This window comes from Triticum aestivum, chromosome 1B (genome assembly GCF_018294505.1).
Source record: "Triticum aestivum cultivar Chinese Spring chromosome 1B, IWGSC CS RefSeq v2.1, whole genome shotgun sequence".
NCBI classification, from domain to species: domain Eukaryota; kingdom Viridiplantae; phylum Streptophyta; class Magnoliopsida; order Poales; family Poaceae; genus Triticum; species Triticum aestivum.
In genome coordinates, this window is record NC_057795.1 from 411,911,381 (window position 1) to 411,934,697 (window position 23,317).

Sequence of the window (23,317 nt, forward strand, 5' to 3'; positions counted from 1 at the left end):
TCTACCTTCGGGGTTAGTGTTGAACCCAGATAAATGTTGTTTGCATTGGTGTCTGCGTTGAGCATGAACATGATTAGATCATGTTTATTGCAATACGGTTATTCATTTAAGTCAGAGAATAATGGTTATTCTGTTTACATTAATAATACCTTCTATGGTCATGCACCCAATGTGAATGGTTTATAGAATCTCGGGCGTAGTGATACACATGTTCATAACATTGATGCCAAAAGATGTATAGTTGATAATGATAGTACCACTTTCTTGTGGCACAGCCGCTTAGGTCATATTGGTATAAAGCGCATGAAGAACCTCCATGCTAATGGACTTTTGGAGTCACTTGATTTTGAATCACCTGACACATGCGAACCATGCCTCATAGGCAGGATGACTAAAACCCTGTTTTCTGGAACAATGGAACGGGCAAGTGACTCGTTGGAAATCACACATGCTGATGTGTGCGGTCCGATGAATGTTGGCGCACGCAGTGGATATCATTATTTTCTCACCTTCATCGATGAATTGAGTAGATATGGGTATATTTACTTAATGAAGCATAAGTATGAAACATTTGAAAAGTTCAAGCAATTTCAGAGTGAAGTTGAGAATCATCATAACAAGAAGATCAAGTTCCTACGATCTGATCAAGGGGAGAGTTTCTGAGTTATGAGTTTGGCAATCACTAAAGACAAGGTGGAATCGTTTCATAGTTGACGCCACCTGGAACACCATAGCATAATGGTGTGTTTGAACGCCGTAATCGCACCCTATTGGATATGGTGCAATCTATGATGTCTCTTACTGATCTACCGCTATCATTTTGGGGTTATGCATTAGAGACAATTACATTCACTTTAAATAGGGCACCATCTAAGTCCGTGGAGACGACACCGTATGAACTATGGTTTGGCAAGAAACCTAAGTTGTTGTTTCTTAAGGTTTGGGGCTACGATGCTTATGTCGATAGGCTTCGGCCAGAAAAGCTCTAACCCAGAGCGGAAAATTGTGTCTTCATAGAATACTAGAATACCCAAACAAGACAATTGGGTATACCTTCTATCTCAGATCTGAGGGCAAAGTGTTTGTCGCTAAGAACAGGTCCTCTTGAGAAAGAGTTTCTCTCGAAAGAATTGAGTGGGAGGAAGATAGAACTTGATGAGGTTGTTGAAGCTTTACTTCAACCAGAGAGTAGCGCAGCACAGAAAGATGTTTCTGTCGCACCTACCTCAGTTGAAGAGAAAGCTAATGATGATGATCATGGAGCTTCAGATCAAGTTACTATCGAACCTCGTAGGTCGACAAGGGTGTTACAACTTCTAAGTGGTAACCCCGTCTTAAAGGTCATGTTGTTGGACAACAATGAACCTATGAGCTATGGAGAAGCAATGGTGGGCCCGGATTCCAACAAATGGCTGGAAGCCATGAAATCCGAGATAGGATCCATGTATGAGAACAAAGTATGGACTTTGGTGGACTTGCCCGATGATCGGCAAGCCATTGAGAATAAATGGATCTTTAAGAAGAAGACAAACGCTGATGGTAATGTCACCATTTATGAAGCTCGACTTGTCTCAAAGAAGTTTCCGATAAGTTCAAGGAGTTGACTGTGATAAGACTTTCTCAATCATAGCAATGCTAAAGTCTGTTAGAATTATGTTAGTAGTTGTTGCATTTTCATTTACGAAATCTAGCAGATGGATGTCAAAACAAAGTTTCCTTGACTGTTTCTGTGAGGAAAGGTTGTATGTGATACAACCAGAAGGTTTTATCGATCCTAAGGATGTTAAAAGGTATGCAAACTCCATTGATCCTTCTATGGACTGGAGCAAGCATCTCGGAGTTGGGACATACGCTTTGATGAGGTGATCAAAGCATTTGGGTTTATACAAAGTTTGCAAGAAACTTGTATTTGCAAGAAAGTGAGTGGGAGCACTACAACATTTTGATAAGTATATGTGGATGACATATTGTTGATCAGAAATGATGTAGAATTTCCGTAAATCGTAAAGGGTTGTTTGAATGGAGTTTTTCAAAGGAAGACCTGTGTGAAACTGCTTACATGTTGGGTATCAAGATCTATAGAGATAGATCAAGACGCCTAATAAGACTTTCATAGAGCACATACCTTGACATGGTCTTGAAGGAGTTCAAGATGGATCAGTCAAAGAAGGAGTTCTTGCCTGAGTTGTAAGGTGTGAAGTTTAGACTTGAAGCTCGACCACGACAGAAGAAAGAGAAAGGACGAAAGTCGTCCCCTATGCCTTAGCCATAGGATCTATACGATATGCCATGCTGTGTACCGCGATGTGCCTTGCCACGTGTCTGGCAAGGGGGTATAAGAGTGATCCAGGAGTGGATCATTGGATAGCGGTCAAAATTGTCCTTGGGAATAAGGAAATGTTTCTCGATTATGGAGGTGATGAAGAGTTCGGCGTAAAGGGTTACGTCGATGCAAGCTTCAACACCTATCCGGATGACTCTGAGTAGCAAACCGGATACGTATAGTGGAGGAACCATTTGGAATAGCTCCATGGAGCATAGTAGCAACATCTACAATATGAAATAGAGATTTGCGAAGAACACACGGATCTGGATGTTGCAGACCCGTTGACTAAAACCTCTCTCGTAAGCATAACATGATCAAACCCTAGAACTCATTGAGTGTTAATCACATGGTGATGTGAACTATATTATTGACTCTAGTAAACTCTTTGGGTGTTAGTCACACGGCGATGTGAACTATGAGTGTTAATCACATGGCAATGTGAACTAGATTATTTACTCTAGTGCAAGTGGGAGACTGTTGGAAATATGCCCTAGAGGCAATAATAAAATAGTTATTATTATGTTTCCTTGTTCATGATAATTGTCTATTGTTCATGCTATAATTGTATTAGTCGGAAACCGTAATACATATGTGAATACATAGACTACAACATGTCCCTAGTAAGCCTCTAGTTGACTAGCTCGTTGATCAATAGATGGTTGTGGTTTCCTGACCATGGACATTGGATGTCGTTGATAATGGGATCACATCATTAGGAGAACGATGTGATGGATAAGACCTAATCTTAAGCATAGCACAAGATCGTGTAGTTCGTTTGCTAAGAGCTTTTCTAATGTCAAGTATCATTTCCTTAGACCATGACATTGTGCAACTCCCGGATACCGTAGGAATGCTTTGGGTGTATCAAACGTCACAACGTAACTGGGTGGCTATAAAGGTGCACTATAGGTATCTCCGAAAGTGTCTGTTGGGTTGGCACGAATCGAGACTGGGATTTGTCACTCCGTATGATGGAGAGGTATCTCTGAGCCCACTCGGTAATGCACCATCATAATGAGATCGATGTGACTAAGGAGTTAGCCACGGGATCATGCGTTACGGAACGAGTAAAGAGACTTGCCGGTAACGAGATTGAACGGGGTATGGGGATACCGACGATCGAATCTCGGGCAAGTAACATACCGATGGACAAAGGGAATTGTATACGGGATTGATTGAATCCCCAACATCGTGGTTCATCCAATGAGATCATCGTGGAACATGTGGGAGCCAACATGGGTATCCAGATCCCGCTATTGGTTATTGGCCGGAGAACATCTCGGTCATGTCTGCATGGTTCCCGAACCCGTAGGGTCTACACACTTAAGGTTCGACGACGCTAGAGTTCTTATGGGAAATTGTATGTGGTTATCGAAGGTTGTTTGAAGTCCCGGATGAGATCCAGGACGTCATGAGGAGTTCCGGAATGGTCCGGAGGTAAAGATTTATATATGGGAAGTCCAGTTTCAGTCACCAGAATGGTTTCGGGGGTTATCGGTATTGTACCGGGACCACCAAAAGGTGTCCGGGGGTCCACCGGGTGGGGACACCTGCCCCGGGGGACTTAATGGGCTGAATATAGGAGGGAACCAGCCCCTAGTGGGCTGGTGCGTCCCCCCCCAGGGCCCAAGGCGCCTAGGGTTTGGAAACCCTAGGGGAGGGGGCGCCTCCACCTGCTTGGGGGGCAAGTTTCCCCTCCTACCCCCCCCATCTAGATGGATCTAAGGGGGGCGGGCCCCTCTTCCCTTCCCCTATAAATAGTGGGGGGTGTGAGGGCCGCCACACCCCTTCCCAGGCGCAGTCCCTCCCTCCTCCAACTCCTCCTCCTCTTCCGTAGTGCTTGACGAAGCCCTGCAGAAGAACCACAAGCTCCACCACCACGCTGTCGTGTTGCCGGAGTTCTCCCTCAACTTCTCCTCTCCCCTTACTAGATCAAGAAGGAGGAGACATCCCCGGGCTGTATGTGTGTTGAACGCGGAGGCGTCGTCCGTTCAGCGCTTGGAACGGATCTTCCGCGATTTGAATCGCTGCGAGTACGACTCCATCAACTGCGTTCGTGTAACGCTTTCGTTTAGTGATCTTCAAGGGTATGAAGATGCACTCCCTCTCTCTCGTTGCTAGTATCTCCTAGATTGATCTTAGTGACATGTAGGAAAATTTTGAATTATTACTGTGTTCCCCTACAGATCTTGCCTCCTTCATCCCATGACGCGGAGGCCTCCAGATCTGGCTCTGCGAACGACAACGACATCGTCATCTTGGATGATGACAATTAGGCTCCCGGTGGCGGTGGTGGTGGAGGCGGTCCTGCGGGAATTGGGCACGCCATCCTATTTTTTTGTTGTGGTGTCAGGGAATATCTCGATATTCCTCCGCGTTGGGATGATGGTGAGTGGTGGTTGACAAGGTTATTGCTTTGTGTTGTTGGGGAGGGCCAAGGATGGGGAGGGAGAGGGGTCGGGGGCATCCGCCTAGGGTGGGAGATAGCTCGGACTTTGGGAAAATTCAAAATAAGAAAATACTAGAGCATGTTGGACAAATATTTTCCATGACACTAAAAATAGACGTGGAATACGCACATGCCTAAAACGGCCAAATGTGTCACCTAAAATCTAGCCGGAACATCACCAAAGTTGCGGAGGGGGTTGCATTGGTAGAAAATCAGCTAGTCACAGCAAATGATCTAGGCGACGTTTTATTTTCCATCACAAAGCTTTCTCATCAAATGATAGCACACATTTTGTAGTGTATTGCCACACTTTCCTTAATAGAGGCGCTCAAATTTTTAGCCACACTTTGGCTTGCCTTGGTAATCTTGCCACATTTTTTGTCCGTATGACATGTGGGGCTTATTGGTCACATACAGATTCTTGCCTTAGAACCAAACACCCACCTAATTTGGTCTAACATGCCTGACTTAGGGTGTGTCTAGAAATGAAACATCCCCTTAATCTTGATACTTTTACATTTTATCCAATCATAAGTTCTCTCTATGTGTTGATGTTTATGAAATTTTTGTGTTGTCTAAGTCCAGACCAAAAATGAACCTATGTGTTTAGATAGAATTGCGGCTTAGTTGCGTTAGAGGTATGTGTGCTTTCTTTTTTGATTCTTACAAGATCATCATGACTCGGTTATGTTGGCATAAAAAGCTAACGATGAGGAATCTTATTATGATATTTATAAAGCTCGGGAATGTTTCGATTATATGGTATTATGTACTAACCGACTCAGGTAGCTGATTATGTTTTGTTGAAATAAAGTTGTTAAGATTTGAACGAGACGTCATGATGTGAGAAGGTGAAGGATTGATGAGTGAATTTTAATAAAAGTTTCTCACATTTTAATCCTAGAGCATTTTCTAAATGGAGTTCCCACAACATGCTTAAAATGAAGATCAAACACTTGGAGGTTGTGAAACTGAATGATATACATCCAATGGGCCCATGATCACCTCAATCATACTCTAGATGAAGAAACGAAAACCAAAATAGGAAACAATATGCAAGTCTAGAAGGACATACAACCACCGGTACAACGGCAAGCAGTCATACCAGCGTTCGTACCACATGATCTGAGTTACAAAATCAGCTCTAACTTTCCCATTTTCACATCGATTCGACCAAACTTCTTCTATTGTATTCCTAGGGATATGAAAATTGGTTTGGGAGGGTTTGATTCACCTATGGGTCGTTTAATCAAGAGGTCTTCATATTCCATCCTGACCCATTATACCTATTTGAAGAGGGTTCTGTTACTAACGTGTTTACTTCCATTCATTATGGGTGTTGTAGCAAGTGATAAAATGCTCCGGAGAATTCAAAATAAGCACAGATCTATAGATTATACCCTAATCGGTACTAAAAGCTTCGAGGGGTGTGAGGATGCCCCTAAAAACCATTGTACAAGCAGCGTATTTGGGGAAACACTTTGCTTGACATGTAGTCGACATATAATCCCCACGCACTCGAGTGTGTGTGTGTGTTTAACATGGTAGAAACTAAAACAACTTTTAACGGTGATCAGTTAGCCCCTTGTTTCTTGAGAGGTGGGGGCAAGTGGAATTGACGAATACAAGCTGAAAAGTGGAGGATTTCTCCTCTTGCAGGTAGGCCGGAACTTAGTAGTTAGTAGTTGAGGCATATTTTCCTAGATTTTTTTAGGACCTTCTTGATTCGATGCTTTGTTGCTGCTTAGACATGGTGGTCCAAGAGGGAGCTCCCAATCCACACCCTACGCAATGTGAATTGTGGAAATGCACACTCGTGCAACACTCATCTAGGTTGGCCCATACGTAGACAGCCAGCGCTATGGAGTACATATAGGGTAGCGATAATTTTCGGGCAGTTTTTCTATTTTGGTGGGTTTTATTAAAATACATTCTAACTTCAAAAATGTCCATGCGTTACAAATTGATTGAAATTCAAAATATGTTCATAAATACAAAAAAACACATAATGTTCGTGAATTCCAAAATGTTTCCAAATTTTAAAATTGTTATCAAAATTTGAATGTTTCCATGCTTCAAAAATTGTTCACAAATTTGAAAATAAAAAAATGGCCAGAAAAACCAGTAAATATCGACAAAAACGAAAAAAAAGCAATGGAAAAACACACAGCAAAAAATTAAAATTGGGCAGGCCCATGTAGCATTGACGGATATGCGTTTTGCTCGCTAACTAACTGCAATGACTATTTCTCGCCTTAAGAAAGGTGAGAGGGGAACGCGAGAGCAAGTAATAAATGAGCGCTCCTTCGGGAGCTTCACAACGATCAGCGCCACTTGGCGCGCTCTCAGCCTTTCGCCATGTGTCGCGCTCTGGGTGCTCCCTTTGGAATTTTTTTTCGCACGCGTTTTCGGTTTTTTAATGGGTCTTTTTGGGTTTTTTCGACGTTTTGGTTTTTCACCGGTCTTCCTTAACTTTTCCGTCAAAAAATATTTGAAAAAAAATGCTTTTGCGCAAGAAAAAGTGTTTTCTTTTTGCCCCCTTTCGCGAGAGTCACGGTTTTGCTTCCGCGAGAGACACGGTTGTGCTTTCACGAGAGTCACGGCCGTGCCTCTCGTAAACGGAAAAAAATGCGTTTTTTGTTTTTTTCTTTCGCGAGAGTCACGGTTTTGCTTCCGCGAGAGGCACGGTTGTGCTTCTCGGAAACGAAAAAAAACGCGTTTTCTGTTTTTTGTTCTTTCGCGAGAGTCACGGTTTTGCTTCCGCGAGAGGCATGGTTGTGCTTTTGCGAGAGTCACGGCCGTGCTTCCTCATAAACGAAAAAAAATGTGTTTTCTCTTTTTTATTCTTCCGCGAGAGTCACGGTTTTGCTTCCGCGAAAGGCACCGTTGTGCTTTCGTGAGAGGCACGGGCGTGCCTCTTTCAGAAAGGGAAAAAATCCGGGCTTTCGATTCGGTTTTTTCATCCAGTTTTTTTGTGAATTTTTTTTGTTAAAACCTATCAACATGGGATCTAGTTTTGAAGATCTCGATACAAGGAATCCAATGGTGAAAACGGTTCGAGATTTGGACGCACGGTTTGAGAGATAAAACGTTTTGAATAAACGGATCAACGAAAAATGGAAAACTTCCAGGTTGCGACAAGTGGTGCGCTATGCGCGCCACATGTCGCAACGTGGAGAGTTGGAGTGATCTTTGCAACGAGTACTTCTCAATTAATGATTTCGGGGGAACGCTCGCTGAAGGTTTCGTCTGCATGCGTCGTATTGGGCCGGCCCACTGGAGCGAGCGTAGCGCTGCTACTAGGCACTCCGCCTAGGGTCCATCTCGCTAACATTTTTTAATACTTATTCAATATTTTCAAATACGTGCTCAATATTTCTAATACTTATTAAACATTTCCAAATACTTTATTAGCATTTGTAATAATTATTCAACATTTTCAAATACTTTAAATTGAAATGTTGATATATTTAATAATGATCATGTACCGTGGTATATATGTTCATACATTTAAATTGAAATGTTGATATCACGTTTATAAACGTCCTGGGATATCCAAATGTTTACTTTAAAAAGGAGAATATTAAACAAACTGTCTATACATGTGTGTATATATGTTGATGTACTTCAAAAATATTATATTTATTTGTCCATCTCAACTACTCCACCGTAGTATGGACACACGCACACACTAAAAATGTTTGTCTATATCTATGCCAAATGATAAAGGGGTTGTTGCTTTTGTCGGTACGTCACTGAAATTGCCCTTAAAATTGCAAAATATTACCCACCGATGCCACTTATAAGTGATAAAAACATTTCACACGGGGAATTCCTGCCTGGGCCGGCCCTTGTAGTAAGAACCTTCTGTACCGCGCTTTACGCACTGGGAGAAGACACAGTGCATGTTTGGGTAGGTTCATGTCTGTGCCGCCTGTCTTTTAATTTTTTTATTTTTTATTTTCCTTTTGCGTCTTTTTTTTTCATTTTAAATAACTTGGAACTTCAAAAAGTTCCCAAAATAAAACAAATGCGAATTTTGAAATAAATAAAATGTTTAATAATTCGTATATGTTGGTGGATTCAGAAAATGTTCGTGATTTTCAAAAACTGTTTGCAACTTTGAAAACAAATGTGCAAGAAATAAAAAATGTCCATAATATTTTAGAAAATTTACTGTACTAAAAATGTTAACGAAATTGAACAACATTGAAATTAAACAAAATTTTGCCAATACAAAAATATTCATGAATTCAAAAATATCCTAAAAATTCAAAAACTGTTCCTGACTTACAAAATAGTTTATTGATTCAGAAAATGTTCGCTAACTCAAAAAATCATCATGCATTTTCAAAATCTTCATTAAATAAAAAAAATCATAAATTGGTGATGTAGCAAAATATGGTCATGACCATTGAAGATTATAATTATAATTTTCCTCCCATTGCAGTGCACGGGCTGTTTTGCTAGTAATATGAATATACATATCAAAACATGTAGAAAGTTCCATGTGTCCAAAACAATAATTGAGGAAATAAAAAGTAAAACAATCATAAAAAGATAAAGGAACAAAAAGGTCGAAAAACATAACCCGAAACATAGTCCGCCCATGCTATAGGTGTTCATGTGATTTCACTTCTATCCACCATAGCGGGACTAGAATATGATAGAGGCCACTATACGCGAGTAACATGCAGCCGCTGCCTATGCTGTGTCGCATACATGGGCCTGGCCCGGTTAGCTCACCATGGTGATCGATTTTTCCTGGCATTTTTCACTTCAATTGATGTTATTTCACCTATTTTGAAAAAAACAAGCGTTCATAAATATGTTTAAAAATATAAATTCGAAAAAACAAGATCACAAGTTGAAAGAATTTTCATCAATTCCCTACTTTTGAAAAAAATAAATCTGGAAAAATGTTAACCAGTTTTACAAATGGTCATGAATACGGAAAATGTTTGCTAGTTTGGAAAACAATTGTTCACGAATATAAAAATGTTTATGAACAAAGAAAATACTCTTAAATTTAAAAATATTCAAACAATTATTTGAAATATTGAATCTAGAAAATAGTAATGAAAAATAACTAAAATAAAGATATAATAAAAATGAGTTCCAAAACAAGCAAAAGGAAAAGAAAACCTTAAGAAACAAAAAATAGCAATAAAATATAAAAATTGAACCTGAAAGGTCGAGCAACTTCGGTACCTCATGGCCCGGCCTACTTAGTGAGGCGTTTCGGTGATTTCTACCGGTATATATCGTATGCTAACTCCTATTTGGCACCTATAGCATCGATTCTACACCATTCCCTTTGCTAGATTTCTTCCACCGGCCCATTTAGACACGTTTCTGTGAAGAGCTTCCTGTCGTTTATATTTTATTTCTCGTTTTGGCCCTGTTTTTGCCCGATTTTTCTTAATCATTTGTTTTCTGCTTTTCTTTTCTGTCCTTTTTTCGAAGTAAGTGAAATATTCTCAAATTAATGATCGTATCAAATTGGTGAATATCTTTCAGATTGGCGAACTTTTTAAAATTTGTGATCTTCTATTAAATACACAATCTTTTTAAAATATTTGTGATTTTTTAATTTTTTTTTAAGTTTTCAAAATTTCTGAATTTTTTCATTTTCACAAATTTCGCTCAAATTTATGAATCCTTTTCTAAATTGGTGAACGTTTTTTAAATAATAGAACTCCTTTCAAGATATTTTTTAAAAAAAAGGTCAGTGGTAAGCATCCACTGGTTAATGGCAACCGTCTAAAATTCAGTGGTGAAACGTTCTTGTTGGCTGCAGCCCACATAACACTTGGGTGAGTTCCAGGAGCCTAAGGGCAGATCCAACGGCCGTATAATGATCGTTGGTAATTTTGCCACATAGATTGTTTTGATGACATGGCACATAATAATAGCAAAGAGAGGATGACATCGTATGATGCTGAACAAACACTCCAGGCTCAAGCTCCACGGCAAGCCAGTTCGTTTCTTAGGCATTGAGTGGGGCTCGTCTGATATATTATCTCTCTTGTTACATACAACTTAACATACAATTCATTGAAGAGCTTATATGATGTGTTGTTGGTTGCTGACGCTGACAGTTGTATCAACAATTTATCATACAAACTGTTGTAGAAACTCTAACGAACGTTGTGAGCACAAAGTAGGAGCTTTGTATATCCTATAAGCTATACATATCATTCACAAAATACGTGTCTCCCGCGGGAGCTGCTATGGGTCAACTATGGTGGAAGCGATGGTAGTATCGTTCTACTATTTCTAAAGAGTGAAAAAACAATCGCTATTACTCCAGGGGCGGGCGGGCCAGTCTAGTTAGCGCGCTAGACTATGTAAGTATAGGTGTGCGATTTTTATTTCGACCTTTTGCTTTTTCTTTATAAATATATTTTCGAAAGAATTACAGACATATAATACAAAAGAATGTTTTTATTTTACTAACAATAAAAAGTTCATTAATTTATAAAATGTTTACAAATTAAAAAGTGTTCATGAATTAGAAAAAAGGAATTGGAATTTTTTTGCTAATGAGTTGTAAAAACATTAAGGTATTTCAAAACTATTTATGAATTTCAGCACTATTGATGAATTTTTAAATAGTTCAGAATTTGTAGCGGGATCATAAATTTGGAAGATATTCATGCATTTGAAAAATATTAAGGAATTTAAAAAATATCCACGAGTTTAAAAACCATTCATGAACTTGAAAATAATTGTGAATTTGTAAAAGGTTCAAGAAAATATTGGTGGATTTGAAAAAGGTTCATGAATTGAAAAAACAGCACAAATTTGTAAAATCTCTCTGGATATGAAAAAAATCAAATATTAAAAGAATCCATGAATTTGTAAAATATGAAATAATTGTAGAAATGTTCATGAATTTGAAAATATTCGTGATTTTGATAAATATTCATGAATTTAAAAATAACCATGAAATTTGGAAATATCCCCAAATTATTATAATGGTCATAAATTTCTGGAAATTTTTTCAAATTGATATCTTCATAGATTCAAACATGTACATGAATTTTTCAGGAATTTAGAAACTGTTCATGGATTTAAAAAATGTTCATTGATTCGAAAAAATAATGACCTTTAATAAGCATAAAGAAGAAGAAATGAGAAAAGGGGGAGATGACAAAAGGGAAGAAATATAAAAGAACCAGAATCTGTAAAACAATATTTAGAAAATAAGAAGCTGACGGAACCTTCCCGAAAACAGATTTTGTTTTTTGAGTGACTCCAAAACCAGATGCAAGGTTTGCTAAAACCGGAGTGGAACTGGGTTGGATAACCCATCCGCATGCTAGTGGGCCGGCCCTGCTCGTTCCTGCTATTTGTTTAGCGAGCGGTACGCTAAGGGAGCTCCTATTTGCCGCATTTTGCGGCAAATAGTTGGAGCGACGCACATAGTTGCCTCAACTGGGCCGGCCCATCAGTAGATGACGCGTGCTTCACTTAAACAAGATGTAAAAAGAAAAAGAGGGCGCGCGAGGATTCGAGCACAGGACCTCGCAGAGCTGGTGAATGCGGCACACCACTCGACTAGACCGTCTATCTGACTGTATTTAGTGCGAATTGTATAAAAACTCAAAGCCGCGTGCACATACGAAAACATTTTCGGGAAAAATCAAAACATTTCCTAAAAAAAAGCAATTTTTCAAAGGAGAAAGCCGCGTGCACATATGAAACTCCAGAACAAAAACTTTTTTTTAAAAAAATAATTATGGTTAATTTTTAATCAACACAAAAAGTTTTTCGAAAATTGAACAAGTATTTTAATAGTGATTTTTTCAAAAGCATGAATATTTTTGAAAGGAGAACAAATTTTGAACAATTTTTTTTGTAAACATGAACATTTTTAGAATTTTCAAACGAAATTTTGAAATGGGACAATTTTTAAAATAACGAACAAATTTTGAATTTTTAGATCAAATTGTAAAATGGAGAACAATTTTGAAAATCACAAATAAATTTTAAATGTGAACATTTTTTAATACATGAACAAAAATTTGAAAAATAAGAACATTTTTCGAAATTTGTGAACATTTTTTGAAATCCATGCCATTATTTTTCAAATTTCTCAATAAATGAAAAACAATAATTCAAACAGTTTTTGAAAAAAGGAACATTTGCTGAAAATTCGGAACAAAAATTTGAAAGCAGGAACATTTTTTGAATTTATGAACAAATTTTGTGAAATGGGAACATTCTTTGAATTTTTGAACAAAATCTGAAAACAGGAAAAAAATGAAATTCGGATTTCTTTTTTTGAAAATAAACTTGAAAAGAAAAAAAGGAAAAGAAAAAAAGAAACAGAAAAAAGGAAACAGAATAGAAACAGAAAAAAGAAAAAGAAGAGAAATAGAAAAACGAAAAACAAAAAAGAAACTGAAAAAGAAAAAGGTGCTTTAGGAACCTTCTAGAAGGTTCCCAAAACCGGAAAAAAAACGGCTGAAAACATCATAGAAGGTTCCCAAAACCGGTGTCTGCTGTAACGCTAAAACGGGCCGGCCCACTCGGTCGCTCGCTCGCACCTGCCCTGTGCGAAGCGTCGACTACTTACCGCAAAGAGCGGCAAGTAGGATTTCCCCTACGCTAATGCTCGCAATGAACAACGCATATCATTTCATGTCTGTTAAAAAATCAGGTCTGTTTAGGCTTAGCTGACTCCCTAGACCACAACTTTTCATATCAAGAAATCAACGATCCTTCGGTACACAAAAATTGTTGTTTACACGTCCATGTATCTCACGGGCGCCTACTATACATGTCCAAGGATAAAAAAAACCTGGTGCTTAAAATTTCCAACCAGAGCAGTTGCAATTTGCCAGAAAGCCATGTGATATTGACAAATTGACATGGACCCAAGCTTATCCGAGCAGCAGCTGTGGCAAGGCATTGCATCGTTTTTGTGGAAAGCAAGGCAGGCACGAAGAAAGAAGTCGAGATGGGCCGGGCCCGCGTGCACCATGATTTCACATGCGCGGCGCGGCTGACACACCACTCCAAGCAACAACCACGTTCGCGTTGGCGTCGCAGCGAGAAACATTTCCACATGCCGCGCCGGCGTCGCGCATGTGACCATGCACGCGAGCGAGCGAGGCGCCGGCCGTCGCGTCCCCGGTCCGGCGATCTACTGTCCGCCTGCGCGATCAGCTTGGCGGTCCTGCTTTTGTGCAGTTGTTCCCGCCAGATACTCATTTCGGATAAGAAGGGCGCTGGAGCTGTGGGCCTGCGATGCGCACTCCGTTCTCGAGATGTTGAAGCACAAAATTACTACACCCAAAATCCTCTCCCAAAAGCGGCAAAAGGGTGAAGTTTCGGAGGGAGCGGTACTCACACCACAAGCGTGGTTTAAAGTTAAGATTCCACTAACCATTCATCACGTGCCACGCATGCATGGCACGCAGAGCATCCACGGTAGTATATACGTATATGATCCCACTCACACAGAGTACATGCATGTAAACAAGTCCGTACTAGGGTACCAACCACGATTCGCTTCACCCCTGCAAGAGCAGGAGGATTATATAGTAATACTACTAGTAGTATAATTTACCTAGCGGATAACGAAGTCGGCTAACTGATGCCAACGAACGGCGTAAAAGAAAGGAAAAAGAAATACTATACCACCGGGCCTCCTTCGATCCTACTGGACTGGCCAAGGAGACGCTGGCACGTACACGTAGCAGCAGGTCACTGTAGAGATCACCGGCATCGGCGGGGCACGACGCACCGGCCACCGACGGGCGAATTTATTTCTCGTCGGAAGCCGCGACCACCGGGATAAATGCTGCACGGCATGGGCGCGTGCGTGGCAGTGGCAGAGGTCGGGTCGCGTCGCATGGCGGCACCATGTGTGCACTCATCCACTCTGCCCAGCCGGTCACTTTTCAGTTTCACATACATACATACATACATACAGTCGGTAATTTAAAGGGGTAGCGGGCGTGGGGTCAGGTCAGGCCAGGGCAGCGGCGTGCGCCGAGACAGTTTTTCTGGTTAGAGAGTGGGAACAGAATAAAGGGCCCGAGCTCAGGAAAAGGGCCGTTGATGGTGGGCCGCACGGCGACGCACCCCGTCCCCGTCTCATCCGATCTCACCACCCCTGGACTTGCCTCTCGAGAGCCACTTACATGTGGGCCGTCGTGACTCTGCAGAGTCTAGTCTAGCTTGTAGACATTGCCGGTCAAAGAAGTGTTTTTGGCTGATCTATCTACTCTCGTTGCTTGCTGCAAGCAGAAGCACCTTGAATCACGGCCATTTGCGGCGTGTCCCCGGGGCCCAAGAAGGAAAATCCTTGCTACAGTAGGAGCGGAGCCCCCAATAGACGGCACGGATCACTCACTGATCACTGCCCTTGGGAACTTGGCCGTTCATTAACTAATCCTTGGACTGGTTATATATCCGGCCGGGACGACTGATAGATTATGGTGTCGCCCATTCGTCAGGCCGCATAATTGGGGATGTTTCTTTGGGGTAAAGCTGAAGGAAAGAAGATTGTAAACTCTGTTCCTTGTCCCGGCCCGGCGAACGAACACGGCAGCGTCCGTCGCCGATTAATCATCTCAGATCGCAGTCGCGGCATCGCACAACTGCCATTTATTCTCGCTCCATGCTCCTGGTTCCAGGGAGAAAACAAAACGTCCGAAACAACGCAGCATTATCCTCTCATCTGCACGGAAACTCGAGTCCGGACGGCTGCTGGCAAAACCTTCATTTCCACTCATTCTTGGTTACCACTTGCCACAGTACTACTACATGCCAGGTCCAGGCCATGGATGGAGTCATCGGTCATGTCTCCTTGCTCCGGAGAACTCGCCGCGGCAACATTGTCATTTCGCGCTCGCGAAACGGCCAGCAGCAGACAAAAAGTTGGACAATGTGCTGGTGTTACTCCAGCTTTTGTTCCGTATCTCGCCATTATTAAATGTTTCCGTTAACCGCCTTGCGGTGCTCGAGCTAGCCCCCTTCAATGCGGCTCGCACCGGCAACCACCTCCCGGAAAGCTGGTGTTCTGTAGCGACCCCTCGCGTGCTCGACTCGAGATCACCAGCGGATGCAGATAAACCGCAAAAAGGAGTGAAGAAGAAGAAAAACAGGGCTCAACGCAGGGCACCGGAGGAGCGGTGCATGGCATTGGTTGCTGGCCGAGAGTGCAGATGTAAAGTCGCCACTTGCAGGCACACAACACATGCATGTATATCTACCACGTACCTGCCTGCGTCCTGCTTGCTTTGCTGAAAGGGACATCTGAGGTGGAGAGAGCACGCAGTTTTCTCTCTGGGTTCCTCTCAACGGTTCGTGTGGTGACCGACGGGACGACCGGCCGATCGGCACTCAGAGCCAGAGGAGACTTGCAGGAACGTCGCACCGCCGAATCAATCCCGTCACATGCATGCAGCACGTTACGTTGCGTCGACCATGTTAAACGCCGCTTTCGTACACGGATGAGCCTGACTACAGAGACTTATCAGCCCCAGCTCAGCCGGTGCGTGTGCGCCCTCGACCCGTCGCTAGCTCCTTCTGTTCACCTCTCAGTCGATCACCATGTGGGATGCGGCGTGTGCTGGTGCGCACCGATTTCTTCCCCCGGCGTTGTAATCATGTCCATGTAGAAACTTTTTTTTTTTGAAACTGGGCAAAAGATTTGCCACTTTTATTGATTAAGAAGAAGGTTTAGAGTTTTTGGCCAAAGGCCGAATTACAAAGACATCACTCTCGTGGCACTACAGTACTCAAATATTTGGCCCCCGCAAGGCACCAACACTTTGAAACATCTTTGATTCTTGCAACAAGAACCCCAACCGGCACCGCGGTGTTACGGAAGACGCGTGCATTCCTCTCGTTCCAAATTTCCCATGAGATCAACATAATAAGAGACATCATCGCCCGTCGAGACTGCGATGCGTTGGAGTCAATGAGGTTCCACCAGGCTTTCACCGAATGGACCGTCACCCAAGCTGTAGGGTTCACATCAACCAAGCCAAGCCAAGATTTGATCATTTCCCAAACTCGAACCGTGTAGCGGCATTGGAAAAGGAGGTGAGCCGCGGTTTCCTGAACTTGCTTGCAGAGGGGGCAGCGATCACAGTTAGGCCATCCCCGGCGTTGGAGCCTGTCGGCCGTCCACATCCTATTATTGATCACAAGCCAAGCAAAGAATTTGCATTTGAGGGGAGCCCAGATCTTCCACACCAACTGTTGCATGTTGGAGTCAACTAAGCCCATGAACTGGATCTTGTAGGCCGAGGACGCGGAGTAAGAGCCATCATTAGAAAGCTTCCAAGAGATAGAATCAGCCACGTCGGGGTTGAGTTACACCACAGATAATTTCTCCCAAAGATTGACGAACTCGGTCAGGTGTGTAGCGGAGGTGATCCCGTCTGTTTTGACTTGAGAGACCCATAAGTTATTATCCAAAGCCTTCTGAACCGAACCATGTAGAAACTTTCGTGCTGCATACGTACGTACTGGCTCCAAGTGTGAAACACAGTGTTACTGGTGGGTGATCAGAGGTCGCTGTTGGTTGATAATCCAGATGCGGATGCTCCATGCTACTACGTGATTGTGTGGGTAACCAGAAGTCCAGAACAGCTGTGCTGTGCTGGTAGTCGTGTGCGTCCAAAATTGCTGTTGGCCATGCGTACTTTGCTGTAATGATGCTACCTGGTAGTTAAGTTAAGCACCATGCATGGTGAGTAGTAGTACTAACCTTTGGCAATTCAGCTCTTCCTGGTAACTTTTGTTTTCTCTGAAACGGAGGCACGGATAGCCGGCTGACAGTGTACTGAACATCGCTGCCGGGTGCAGAAGTAGAATTAGTAGTTTACCACACTACTCGATGCCCCTGGCCGGGTGCACCGCATGACATGCAGGCGTGGCGACATGGCATCATGTGATTCGCGCGACGGCCGGCCGCGATGCATGATGGTTGTTAATTACCCCGGCCGGCAGGAGTTCTCTACTCTACTACTCCGTACTACTACTACTGAACCAAACCGACCCAATTATTCCTGACAACTCCCTGCATCTATCCATCCATGGATCAGGTGCTCCCATCTAATTTACTTCACCAGGAAACCTACTCCTACCGTCCTAGTACTCCTTTACGTGAGTGAGAGCACCGCATACTCGACACTTTGGACTCAACCGCCACGCACTCCTACGGTACGCATCAAGAGGAGAAGAGCGGCGCCAACTGGCTGGTGAGCGCCCCGCATTAACTCGGCTCGTGCTCTGCGCCTCCTCGAAATCGCGACCAAGTTAGGTGCGCATCGCCCTAGCAACCGATCACTGCACGCGCCACATTGATCGCCCACAGCCTAGCCGGTTTAAGCGAGCGAGCGAGCCAGAAAGTCGCCGGAAAGCGACCCGGGGATCCCGATCACGATCGAGCTGGCGAGCGAGCGAGCGATGGAGCAAACGCCGCGACGACGCGATGCTCGGGTCAGCAGATTGCCTCGCTGCGATCGATCGATGTATGCATGCGGTTGGTCTCCGCGTGTCGTCGAAGCATCCCGGGCGAGGCGACGCATGCCGGCCTGCCGGCCCAGATGCGGCGCGTTGAAGCTAGCGCTAGCTAGCCATAGCGATCAACGAATAGCTTGATCGCCCGTACGATTTATTTGCGCTCGCCCAACTTAATTTCGCGGCGTCGATCTGTCGACGGAGATATTGCGGGGTGCTGCGGGCATGTGGGAAGATACGGAAATTAAAGGGTAAATAGGGTCAGAAAGCAGCGTTATCATGGCTTTCTTTATGCCGATCCGTCACATCGTTTTTGGGCATAATTAGTGCCCGTAGCAGATTATTGCGCGCGCTAAGGATCGACCCGAATGGCAATGTACGTACAGCTAGCTATGCCGTCGCGAAAAGATCCAAGAGCGAAGCTGGCAGTGTCTCTCTGGATTCGGAGGTCTGAACACGGGTCCAGGTTAGGAACCGGATGCAGTTGGAGCTAGCTTTGCTTTTTTGGCCGGACCAAACGCAGCTCAAGCATCCCGGTGCAGCACAAAAACGATACATTTGAGGCTAACTGCAAGTAACACCCCCCCCCCCCCCCCCCCCCCCCCGCGCGCAAGGAAAAGAAGGGCAAGTGAACCTCCATTTAAACCCCACTCACGAAAGGAACCTCAGTGAACTTGTTCTTATAGAAAGGAAGTGCTCAGTTCAAAATATGTGGCACTCTGCTTGACCAGTTTAAAATTTATGCTTCCACTCAAATATAGAGTACTTTTCTCCCCCGCAAAATAAAATAAAAAAATAGAGTACTTTTCTGAATATGAATTTAGAGTGGAAGCAAGTAAAATTCTAGCTGTTGCCCTGTTGGTTATGGCTGACGTTAAAAATATAGAGTACTTCTCTGAATATAGAGTACTTATTCTGTTTATGCCTTCGATTTGGCCCTTGTGCATGTATTGCTCCCGGGAAAAAAATAGTTGTTGAAATACTTTATTTCCAGATATATTTAGCATTTTTTTTGCAAACGCTATTTTGAAATATAGCACACTATAAACGCGATATAACTTGTGTAGCATTTGGAGAAAGGTCTCACTATATTTTGTAGCGCACTAATTTTCCGTTGGTTCAAATAGAGGCCTAGAAAAGATCCAAAGTTCTTCCTTGATGTGCATCCCGCCTGAAGGGTCTGGTCGGGCCATGGATCCTGCATGACAGTATCAGCATATGGGAGCAGAGTGGCGAACCCACCTAGGCTGGCTTCGGACTACTTTGATTACACAATGGCTACCTGGGACAAGCATAAGATTGAGCAAGCGTTCATGCCTATGGACGTCCCTGCCATCCTCTCGATCCCGCTCAGTACACGGAACTTTGATGACTACTGGGCATGGCACTTTGAAAGAAACGGCGTATTCTCTGTTCGGTCGGCGTACAGAATGCTCGTGGCTACCAGGCAACGAAGGGAGGCTTGGCTCGAGGGCAGCGCGGGCACCTCCAATTCTCGAACTGAAGAATTATCTTGGAAGGCTTTGTGGCGAACACAGGTTCCGGCGAAAGTTCGTATGTTCATGTGGCGTTTGGCAAGACAATCCCTCCCTACAGAAGATGTACGAGCACATAGAAACATGGCTGTGACTAGCTCCTGCGGTTTATGCGGCTCTCGGGATTCATGGAGACACTCCCTCCTCGAGTGCTCCATGTCCAGGTGCGTATGGGCGCTGGAGGATGATGAAATTGTTGATCACATGATAGCCACGCAGGAACCCAACGCGAAGCAGTAGATTTTCACACTTTTGGCAAATTTACAACACGACAAATTTGTTCGAATGGTGGTGACACTATGGGCGACATGGACGGCCAGACGCAAGTTCATTCACGAAGGAATCACACAAAGTCCGCAAGCAACACACTCGTTTGTGGCTAGATTTATATCTGAACTATCAATGATCCAGGTGAAGCCCAAGGCGAATTTACAAGGAACCCCTCATGCAGAAGGCGCGCCACATGCAAAGGGCCTCGGCACCTCCAACGGGTTTCGCGAGAATTCACGTCGACGGCGCAGTTTACAGGGACCGACGCGGATCAGCGGCTGCAGTGTGCCGTGATGAAGCTGGAAACTATCTCGGAAGCTCAACTTTGGTTATAGAGAACCAGCATGACCCGGCGACGCTAGAGGCGATTGCTTGCAGAGAAGCATTAGCCTTGGCTGAAGATCTTCTTCTCCAACGATTTGTTGTATCCTCCGAAGCAGGTGGTGAGCGACATCCGTAATGGAACCCAGGGCCGTTATGGATCGGTTATCAAAGAAATCAACCTTCAAGCTACTAGTTTTAATTGTAGTTTTATGTTTGAAGGTCGAGCCGTTAATGGAGAGGCCCATAGTCTAGCTAAACATTCTCTTTTCCTCGGTCGAGGGAGGCACGTTTGGTTGCTGAACCCTTATGACCCGGTGTGTATCCCACATCATGTGGACTATCATCAATAAAGTTTAGCTTCTGCCCTAAAAAAAAACTAAAACACTTAAAAAATTAAAACATTCATATAATTTAACTATTTTGTTAAAAAAACCTTCTTCTATTGAGAAAATGTTTGTAAATTTAAGAATCCTTAATGAATATGCAAAAAAGTATTCATCAATTCCAAAAAATATTCACTGGTTCTTTAATTATTCATGATTTTTAAAATGGTTACAAATTTGTAAAAATATTGAATGGTTATTTCGGAAAATTAAATTTGTAAACGAATATGGAAAAAATCTTAACGGCCTTTCAAAAATGTTCAGAGTTTTCAAATAAGCATTTTTTTAATTTACAAAATAATCAAGAATATAATTGTGTTCCTAAATTTCAAAAAATATTTATAAATTTATAAATATCCATGAAGTAAAATAATGAATATAAAATAGACAAAAAACCTAAAACTAGAGAAAAGAAAAGAAAAAATGAACGAAACATTCTGGAAAATATTGGGACCGTCTTACATGGCTAACCCAATACCGCCCGCGGGGTTCGGCGTTTGATTAGACCACCTTGGATTATCATTATAAGCTTTTGAAAGAAAATAGAATTAATTTCAAAACCAAAGAATGGCGCGGCAAAACGCACATTGTCGTCTAGTCTTCAGTCCATGTGCAATGAGAGATGCACTTCACAGGCTCGCATGAGAGCACCAAATTTAAATCCATGCATGATGTGTGCACTTCAGATCAAGTACGTTGTGCTTGCTCATGTGCTTTATCGCTCCATCATCTCTCTACTCCCTTCGCCTGTGTTTATTAGGCCTCACAACATAAAAAACATGTCTGTTTTATAAGGGCTAGCTTTGAAAAGGTGCATGCATGCAACCACTTCATTGATTGCATTGTGAGCCATTGTTGTTGGTGCCATGGCTGCCTATTGATACGCTGCATGGACATGTGAGAGTGTATTGGGAGTGGGATGAAATAATTAATGTGAGCAAGTTACTACTCCCTCCTTCCATCTATATAGGGCCTACTGCGTTTTTCGAGGCTAACTTTGACCAAATGTTAGAGCAACAATATATAACATGCAACTTACACAAAGCACACCGTCAAATTCGTATGTGAAAAGAGATTTCAATGATATAATTTTCACATTATGCATATCATGTACTATTAATCTTGTCAATAGTCAAAGACCGTCTTGAAAAACGCATTAGGCCTTATATAGATGGAAGGAGGGAGTATGTGACTTGGTTCAAGAAAAATGGTCTTAAGACCTAATAAACCGAGACTGAGGGAGTAGTTACTAAAAAAAATGAAACTCCATGGGCACTAGCACCCACGGTTTTATTGATATAGAAGAAGCATCCCTCATGAGAATTCCAGAAATTCGTCCCCGACGTGGATCGAACTCTGGTCGTTAGGTTTACAATCATGCGCCCCCAACCACTGGGCTATGCCCACGTCCTCGAGGGAGTAGTTACTAAGCTCCCTTGAATTCCTTGCCTCTGATGGCTCGGGGAGGGGGGGGGGGGCATTGTGGAGCCCATTTGTCAATGTGTGCCACTTGCTTAAGTGTCATGTATATCAATATAATACTCTGTATCTCGACCATAAAGCATGTGTATGTTATCCTCCATGTGTTTTCTTGGTTCTGCATATAAATTTTGCCTTACGTCGAACTCATTGTAAGTTTGACAAAGTTGTCAGAAAAATATATATTAACACTCATGATCCCAGAGGCAAGACTAGGAATCTTGTTTTACCTATTATAACTCTACACGTGCTCATGAGTTTTCGTCTGAATCGCATCGAGAACCATAGCCTCTATGCGAAATTATTATTAACTAGAAGATAAATAATACTGAAATATTATTACCTCTAGTGCATATTTCCAACATCAATATCATTCCTTATAGCCTCTATGCAAAACTCTATAACGATATATCTCTTTGTGCTTTGGAGCCAATAATATTAATGTTGTCGAGAAAATTGATAGGGAACCTTTCGGTATCCTTAGAAATGTCAACGTTACTTTCAATTCTTTTATCTACCCCCTTGATATCTTTGTATTGGGAATGTGAGAAGATGATCATTGTACTATAGTATTTAGGACAAATTTTTAAATGTTGTAGGTGCAGAGGTTCATCGAAGGTAAAATAACTACTCGAATCACTATTGGATATAGTATGTGCGTGGATTTTAGGAAATTGAATAAGTGGACCCGGAAGGATCATTATCCATTCCCTTCCATTGGTGAAATATTAGAAAGTCTGGCCAATAATTCGTATTTTCGTTGCCTCGATGGTCACCACAAGGATCAACGCCGATAGCGGAGCACACCACCGTCAGCTGCAACCTCGCCGAAGAGAGCCCTGCCCAAGATCGTTGGTCCATGAGCTGACTAGGGAGGATCTGGAGCACGAAAGGAAGATCACCATCACCGATGCGCGCCCGCACGAAGCGCAATCACCGGTAGACCATGAGCACACCAACGGCGTCCCGCCCGACAGGAGCATTGCGCCTGCCATGAGCATGCCCACCGCCATGCCTCGACGACGACACCGTGCCACATTGGGTGGACGACGAAGCCCCT